This window comes from Chenopodium album, chromosome 2 (genome assembly GCF_948465745.1).
Source record: "Chenopodium album chromosome 2, dcCheAlbu1.1, whole genome shotgun sequence".
Lineage (NCBI taxonomy): Eukaryota > Viridiplantae > Streptophyta > Magnoliopsida > Caryophyllales > Amaranthaceae > Chenopodium > Chenopodium album.
Window position 1 is genome coordinate 5082411 of NC_137835.1, and position 9447 is coordinate 5091857.

A 9447-nucleotide genomic window follows, 5' to 3' on the forward strand; every position below is an offset into this window, starting at 1 on the left:
CCCTTAAATCTAAAGCACTCCTCTGGTTTATTTCGACCCACAAAAGAAAAAAAATACGAGTAGTACGTAGTACAGTAGTAAGATTGAAAACTTTCAAAATTCCCTGAAGAGGAGAAATCTGGTTCGAATCTCTATCTTTCTCTCTCCTCTTCTTCTCTGCAAATTCAATTTCCAATCTTCGCTGTTTTCCATACTCTTGTTTGTCTTTAATGGCATCCGAAAATTTCACCGACAAAACTGCCATTTTTAGAAAGCTCAAGCTTAAATCCGAGAATAAGGTATTTCTATTTTCTTTCCACTTTTTTTTTTTTGTTGCTGAATTGTATTTTTAGGGTTAGGATCTGGTTCAGATCCGGCTTCAATTTGCTGGAATTTCGATTTGGTTTGATTTGATCGTCATTGCTTTTAGTTTGTTGATTGGAGTATTAATTAGGGATTTTATTTGATTTGTGTTGTATTGACTATTGAGTGATCAGTTGATTTGGTGGTGGATTGAACTTCACTACTTCATAGAATTGCTTTAACCAACTGTTTAGGTTGTAAAGTCCAGAAATTTAGCGGCAAATTGTAAATCATACACAAGAATGTACCAATTATAATCTTATTTTGAACATGATTAGTTGATAGGCATAAGTTGTTACGAAATTCACAAGTCATTCGTCCTTTTATGTTGTGACTGAAGAATAATAATGAGTGTGTTGTGCAATCTATTATTGACAAGAGGGATCAGTAGTATGCTACATTGATTGCTATGAAGTAAATTTTTTCGATTTTGCTGGCACTACATGATCAACTTTTGGGATGATTTGATAAATTGTAGACTCAAAGAATGTCAGGAACGTTTTAAGTGGTATACCTTTGTTGAAATGGAAGGATTCTCTAGTTTAAGCAATTAAGGGCTAGTAATTGTTAGATCAGAACTACTTAGTTATTCACCTGTTTTGAGAAAGGCTGCTGATTTGCTCAACTTATCTTGGGGAGAAGATTGAAAATATTGAAATTAAATGTGCATTTATTTTGGATTGCCACTTGACTTTAAGGTGCTGCAAAATTGAAAGGTTTTCTCCTGAGGTGCATGCTATTTAGGCCATATTTCTTTCACTAAATCAATGTAAAGGGATTAGTAAGCTCATATAAGGGCGTGTAGGTTCAATTTCACAACTTAAGATTATATCAAAGTAGCTCAAGGATGTAGCTTCAATCCAAGCTTATATATCATTGTTGGGCAAGAGCATGAGATGGATGTACCAAGCAAGGAGTTTAACTACATTTCTTGATGATAGAGTAGTCTTTGAGGGTTTTTTTAAAGTTTCAAGCTACTTTTGGTACAGTTGTAGCCTTGTAGGTTTCTACTACAGTCTGAATTGAGATTTGTTTCGTGGTGAAAGCCACAAAGGTTAATGCAAGTAATTTACACTCTCTTGGAGAAACCTAATACGACAACTATGTTAATGTGTGAGTGTCATATGGAGTTTGTTCATTGTCAACTGAGTTGATGTAGTTATCGTGGGGTTCCAAGAGCCCAAATTTGGGGAGGATAAAAGATCAATTGAAATAGTGGTCCTTCATTTCTAGACCATTCTTGATATGTTGTATAGAGCAAAAAAAATTCCTCATCTAGAAATTTTATTGGTTCATTATTCTAAGTTTTCTCTTGATTCTATTCAGACTAGACCTGTTTGGTCGCTGTAATAGTTCCACCAACTTTTATATCTTTTTGTGCATACCAACGGAAATTAGAAATCTTGATGTATGAATGCATAGTCTTTAGCAAGTATTTTCTTGTTTGGAATTCTGAATGTGATTGAGAATTTCTTAGGAGTCTCTGCACATTAGAGGATGTCGTTAGTTCGTTACTTGTTTGGGTTTGTTTCATTTGAAAGACTGTGGATTAGTAAGGACCACAATGAGGATGAGTTTCTGGTCTTGATTGATCATCTTAAACTGGAAAGTGGGACTGTTGGCAATGTTGGATGAAGGTATCCTAGATTGATATACTCATTATTAAGAACACTCCAATTCTAAATACTACGTAGGAATTAAGAGCAGTTGATGCAACAATCTGTTTTTAAGAGCAGTTGATGCAACACTCCATACGCGTATTTTTTATTTTTATTTTCTTGCTAAATAGTGTTATAGTAATAGTTTATGCCTTGTTGATTTGATTGATACATAATAAATATATTTTTTTTGACAACAATAATAAATATCTTATGTCCAACAACTCCGAAGTGTCCAAACCCATACACGTAAATTTTTAGATCCGTCATTGGATAAACTTAAATATTTTTAAGATATCTTTCACCCGTTTTAGATGTAATAAGTTAATAAATCTTGTGTAAGGTAGGTGTACATGAATTATATTGTAAGATGGCCAATTTGACGGGAAGTTTAACCTTTGTAGGGTATCTTTAATTTTGTCATTGATTTGAATTTTATTTTAATATGTAACTTCTTATAGAAATACATATTATAAAGGCTACTATGATTAATCTTTTTTTAAAAAAACTACTATGATTAATCTAATACATTATAAGTTTTTTGTACGTAAGATAAAATTACATATTAAAATAATAACTTTCGTAGTATAAAATGTAACTTTAAATACTTGTAAGTAGATAACTTTAATCCGTCTGACAATAAATTAACGTACACCCACTTTTTTTTTTTTTGGAGAATTTGTGAATGAAATTTCGCCTTAATAATAAAAATCTGTGAAAAGATAGAAAGTACGAAGTAAGAGATTTATTACAAAAAGTAAAAGGAAAAATTGAAAACAATAATCCCACCTTTGGCACATCTTCTCAAAATAATCCCACCTTTGCGTATTCCAGAAATAATTCTACCTTTGTTCACCGTCTTCTCAAAATGATCCTTTTTACCTTTAACCTGTAAAACAGGTTAGATTTTTTTTAAAAAAATTTAATTTAATTTTTTTCCTTTAATCTCTCCTCTCACTTCACCCCCTCCATCCCTGTCAACCACCTCCACACCACCACCACCACACACCAACTCCCACGCAAACACCACCCCTGCTCCACCGTCGATAACAACAACCAAAACTCACAAGCCACACCTTCTGCAGCCCCCATACTCAACCTCAATACAGAATTCCAACTCCCCTGCCCTTTCCTTCTCTTACCAATGCAATGCACATCAATTGCGAGCTCATCCTACGAGCTTAGCCACCGCTCAAAAATCCTCTTTCTCTTTCTCCTCCTCCTACCTTCGTCACTCCTTCGGTGGCAGAATTGGGGGCTTCAATGAATTTGAAATTGGGATGAATTGGGGATTCAATTAATCTTAAATCGGGGCTTTAATTAATCTGAAATTGGGCTAAATTGGCCGGTTTTTTATGTTATAGGCGGCGAAAGCGGTGCTGCTGGAGGTGTTGGTTTGTGGCAATGGCAGTCTGGTAGCTAGCTGGCTGCGCTTTTGTTGTTGTCGATTTTGGGTGAATGGTTCAGGTGGGGAGTGAGTGAGTTATGGGGAAGGGAAGTTAATGTTTGGGTTTTTTTTTTTTTTCTTTTCCGGTGTTTGGGTGGCTGGATGTGGTGGTGGTGGTGGTAAAATAGGTGGGAGGGAATCACGGAGGGCGGCTGCGGTTGGATCTGATTGGCCGGTTTTTGGCTGTTCCGACGGCCAGCTGATCTGACGAGGGTGGGCTGGCTCCGGCAGGGCAGCATAGCTCGCAAGGAAGAAGAAGGTTTTTTTTATTTTATTTTTATTCCTTTAATTTTTAAAAACAAAAAATAAATAAAAAATAAAAATTACCTATTAGAAGACAACACGTGGCAAAATACCTTCAAAACCGGTTACCAATTTCACTAACAGGTAAAAGGTAAAAGGCTCATTTTGGGAAGATGGGAGTACTAGGTGGGATTATTTCTTGAATTCGAAAAGGTGGGATTATTTGAGAAGATGGACAAAAGGTGGGATTATTCTTTTCAATTTTTCCAAAGTAAAATTGGCCTTACAAAGTGTGGTTGCAAGTGATTCAGTAGATTAAAAAAAAAAAGAAGAAAATAAAGAGAGAGTTAAACTATAGATTAAATAAAAATATAAAAAATCGAATGAAAACATAAAGGGGGTAGAAGTTAAAAAACTGAAGGAATAGTGGCGAAGCTGAAAAAAAAAAAAAAAAAAAAAAACTTCAATACATAATTTGTATGTTTAGTACTCATAATTAAATTTTACAACCCAAAAATCCAAAATACTCAATTTTACAGTCCTAAAAAAAATGGGGAATTTTTTTTTTTGTACAAACTATCAAAATAAATTACAATAAATGAATAGCATAAAAAAAAAATACTAGTAAAAAAAATGGTAGATAAAAAGATTGAACCCAACCTTGGAGAACACTTGTAACCCCCTTTGGTAGCTGAACCACCTCCTCCTCTTATTCATTATGGTAAACACATTTATTGTTTTACATTGTTTACGAGTGTCACTGTGTGTGTCGGGATAGCGCCCCCCTTATACCTAGCTGGCTCGGCCAGTCAGGAAGTCGTACTTACAGATTACAGTATGTATTTTACAAGTAAAATTCTTTACATAATTACATGGCTATCTGAACTTTACAATAATAGACAAGCAAACGTTCTTCTTCTTTTTCTTTTCTTTTTTTTTTTTTTTTTTTTTTTTTTTGGGTACAGAAAGAACGTACAACAGTGAAATTTGTGTTTCCACTTGGAACATTCAGGTTACATCGTATTTGTTTATGCTCTGGAAGTGATTTTCTCGATAGGCTTCGGCTGTGGTGGATCCAATTTTGTTACAGCAGAACCGGAAATGGCTTCAAAATGTAGCATCCATTGCCATACAATACCGGCAAGCTCACCACCTTGGCTAAGGCCTTGTATGTGATTGATTGTTTTACATTGAGTAGCAGCACAGGCCAGCTTCTCTACCCACACTTTTACTATGAATCTCCATCTTTGCTTTGCGTCTGGAAACGTCGACTCTAGCTTTTTAGCCAACTCACATGCACCCTGTATCACGGTTTTGGTCTGATCCTTCCTGCTGCAGCTCTGTCGTCGTCGTTGTTGACTTTTTATCTTTTGACAAATTCTTTCAAGGTCTTGTATCTCACTGTCCTTTGTGAGCATATTAATCTCTGCCCACATCTGTAGACATCTTCGGAGCACGACTCCCCTCTGATTTGGCATTATCCTTGGTTGTACAATCAGTAGGTACCCCATGTAATCTGACAAAAGCATACTCATGTTACGGTTGAAAGCAGCACGAGTATTGTTGCTGCTGGTATGATATAAGATTGCCGTGGCAACGTGCCATAGGAGCACTCTTTCCTCGAATGGTGCCTCACAATCTACCAAATCTAGATGTTTTTCCTGCCTAAGAACCCAAAGCCCCTTGGCTGCAATAACCTGTCTTGTTACATTATTCAGTTTCCGCTGAGGGTTATCTGAGTGACAGAATATAATGTTCTCCAGCTTACTGAATAAGTATTCCCCTAAACTGTCCTCGTACTGCTCCTTCCCTGATAGAGGCTAAAATCTTGGATGGTTTTCGGAGGCTGTACGTTAGGATGTTGAATCTTTGGATAGTTCTAGACCACCCAGGCCACTGATATGGGTCATTACGGTAAACTTGATGGAAGAAGTGTGTCCGCATGATGGGGTAGGCGATAAGATGATTGGTGATTAATAATATATACATGAGGGTGTCAGAAAAGTCCATGGAAGTTATATATAGTGATTTGCTGAAGGGTGGTAAAACCAATAGACTTGTAGAAACAAGAGGGACCTCTGTTTCTTTGACGACTTTGAGAAGGGATACTTTGAATTTACTAATGAAAAATAATATAACATAGAGAATTACATAGTTGTTTAGAAATATTGTAGCAATGAAAAACGGGGAGGATGAGAGCTCTACACTTAGAAGTACAGTTATAATAAGGAGCTCAAATTCAGATGGGGCGACCCCTCCATAGAATTTGTAATAAGTGAGTTTTAGTTCATCTTCAGCTATCTTACTGGCTTTCGTATGATTTAACTCAAGGTTGTTTGTGGTATTTTCAAGATTTTCAATTATTATGCTACGACCACCCCAATTTAAGCTCACCAAGTAATGATTATCAAAAAGTTTTATCTTCTTCTTATTCGATGCCATGACCTGACCTGAATCACCAGGGCACGAATGGAGAGTGATCATTTGTCTAGTCGATTCTTGTTTGATCTCTTGAATTCTATTCCGCAAGTGCTTTAACTTGCCAAAAGTTTTCAAGCATGCCAAAAGAGCTAAGGCAAGGGTTTCTGGCAATGTTTCATCATTCCAAGAGTCAAAGTGGAAGAAGAAAGCTGTTAAGAAAATCATGCTATAAAATAAAAACTCAAGAATCACTTTAAATGTTTCATTAGTAATCTCACCCAGGTGAAGCGGGACAGGTGTTTCCCTTTCTTGTCCATGGCCTGCAAGGTGAAGCAACATAACAGATGCCCATGTGAGCAGAGGTGAGCTATGATCGGTAGTGTTGCAGGTGCAGCGGTCATGGGTGAATACAACACAGCTAGAAATGAGTATGAGAGTGACAGCAGGGATCCAATTGCTGAGAAAATAGATACTGCTAATCAAGCCTTGTACGGACCTGCTATTACTTCGTTTTCTCTGGGGTGCTAAGAAGTACAGAAGTATTTGCAGCCCTAGGCTTGAGGCCACTGCTACTTTAAAATACCATTCATGGTCAGATTCTGTAGTATTGTTGCAAGTATAATCCATTCTCATTTAAGAAACTTGGAGCGGAGATGTTTCTTAGGTTAAGGATCAAATCCAGTCTGTGTTTATTATGGTTTTTCATTTTTTTGGAGTACTCAACCAAACCTCTCTACTTAAACGTTTTTTGGAGGATGTGATGTATACAATAAAATGATTGACATCATTTGTTGTAGTCATTTTAATATTGCCTACCCTCAAGACTTGATCCTAGGCTGGTCATTGTTGATGTATTTTTATACAACGTACTTTATTATTAATCAAAGCTGGAGTTAGATTGATAATTGTTAGGAAATTGAATATAATTAGGAAGAATTTTTATAGGAGTAATATAGTACAGAGTACGAAATTGGGTGAGCCGCTGGCAATATTTTTTTCCACGCACCATTAACAGACCTATTTAACCTACTAAGCAAGAGACCTGATTATTGGTAAGGTAGCCCAATAATAATAGGTAAAGGCCGAGATTAAAGAGCTTTTAATTGACAGGGTCTTTAATGAATAAGAACGTTATAACAAAGTTCGAACCCTCAACTTATAATAAAAATGATTATTTAACCATCTAATTCAATCATCAACTATTTTAAATTTGCTACGTATATTTTTTTTTTAAACTACAAGGTTCAATTTAAAAAAATACTCAAAGAATAATTTAATTTTGGTTTGACAATGACAATTACAGTTTTAAAAAGCCTTTAAATTTTTTTTATTAATTACACGTTCACAACTGTACTAGTGTTTTTTTTACATTAAGCCAAGAGGAAGGTAATCTACTATAATGACGCGGTTGATTATTTTAAAATGTCCATTTGGATTAGAATTAAACGTAAGGTAAACAATAATGGCAATACTTAATTACTTATTTGTTGTTCTCCAGTGCAAGTTACTTGCCGGACTTTCCTTTGTTTGGTTCCTCTCGGCACGAAACTTTCCGAAAAGGCGTGACAAATTTTAGGGAGACAATGATGTAGAAAATAAAAAAGTTGTAAATAAAAAAAAAATCGGAGGTTGTACATTGTATTAGGAAATAGATGGGAGAAGTAACCAAATTTTTTTAAAAAGACGTGTGTACATCAATTTATTAAAAGACGAAGTCGCATCAAAAATATTTAAAATTACTCTTTTTTCGTGTGTGTTTAGAGAGCCACAAGGGCAGGGTTAAAATTACTCTTTAATCTATAAAAATTATTATTTTTTGAATAATAATTTTGTCTTACAAAAATAAATAATGTATTTTATATATATATATATATATATATATATATATATATATATATATTACGAGAAATAATGTATTATATTAGTTATAGGCATCCGTTCAAAAAATAAAAATAATAATAATAATAATAATAATAATAATAGGCATTATAGTATGTTATCATGAATCTATAAGAAATTACATATTAAAATAAAATTCAAACAAACGATAAATTAAAAGTTATTCTTTAATGGGTTAAAGTTACTATAAAAATAGTAATATTATCCTAAAATGAAACGTCTTACAATAAAATTAACAAGACTTATTGCAAATTGATAATGGTTAGGGAGTTGGGTTAGCCACTGTGACAATATCTATACTTTAGTATTTAAAAACACAAACCACAAATTTTTCATATGACACATGGCATCACAATTCCCAAGTCACTAATCACCTCATATGCCACATGTCACCTCCCTTAATATTTATGTTTTTGTCTTTATGCATTCTACAACTTGCAAATTCAAGTAAGAAAATGAAGTGTTTCATTTCTACCATAATAAAATAATGTTCAATTAATTAGTACACATTACATAAACATATGAATTATTATAAAAATTGTCTTTTCATCTCCTAAACGTTAAGTATAATTTAAACTAATATGTCATTTCATATCTCAAATTTTTCATGTATATATATCTAACAAAATTCCTTAGTCTTCTTTCACATTTCTACCCTCACTCTTTTTTTCTTTTAAGTTTTAGAAATGAAACAATTACTTTGTATAAAAGCATACCTACATTACCTACATATGAATATAATTAACCCAAGTAACAACCCGTGCATTGAACGGGCTAAAAAGCTAGTTTATGTTAATATATTAAAAGGTTTTTTTTTCAAGAAAATTAGAGAATTTGGCAAAAAAAAACTTTTCACGCTATTAGGACATATAAGTTCATCTAAGATTTTGAAGTTGGGTGGCGTGGAGGAACCAAGATTTTTGACATGGGAAATATCTAAGGAGTTGATCGAAGATCTTTGTCTCTTTGTTAGATGATTTTGGTAATTATAAGTGTCAAACGAGGTTTAGCCCTTTAAAAAGAATTACTTCGTCAATTGCTTTTTAAGTTCAACATTGAGAGATTTACATTTGCCATTTGCATATGTTTTGGTTTGGAAGATTTTATGGAACGTTATCTCACCCATTATTCCTAGATTTACAACGCTTGTAAGAGTTGAAGAATTCTAGAGGAGGACAAATACCTACTATTTTGGGGTTAACCCTGCTCTTAATTTATAGGAAAATTTACTCGGAATAATCCCACTTTTAGAGCGTCCGCTAAAAATAATCTCACATTTGGATTATTTTTAAATAATTCCACCTTTAATATTAATCCGCTCAAAATGGTCCCAACCGGTCATGTAACTTGCTATAACAAGGTTTTATTTTTTTTGACAACTTTGTTATAACAAGTTATTCGACACGTGTCGAGTTGTGATTTGTAAAAAAAATAAGA

General features: G+C 34.1%; 1 long non-coding RNA gene across 1 annotated transcript; it reads left to right on the top strand.

Annotated features, from left to right (window-relative positions):
• Positions 1 to 52: 52 nt before the first annotated feature.
• On the top strand, positions 53 to 6926 carry LOC145580675 (uncharacterized). Its single transcript, XR_014099591.1, has 2 exons — positions 53 to 278; positions 6394 to 6926. It is a non-coding gene; the product is annotated as an uncharacterized LOC145580675 (long non-coding RNA).
• Positions 6927 to 9447: the final 2521 nt, after the last annotated feature.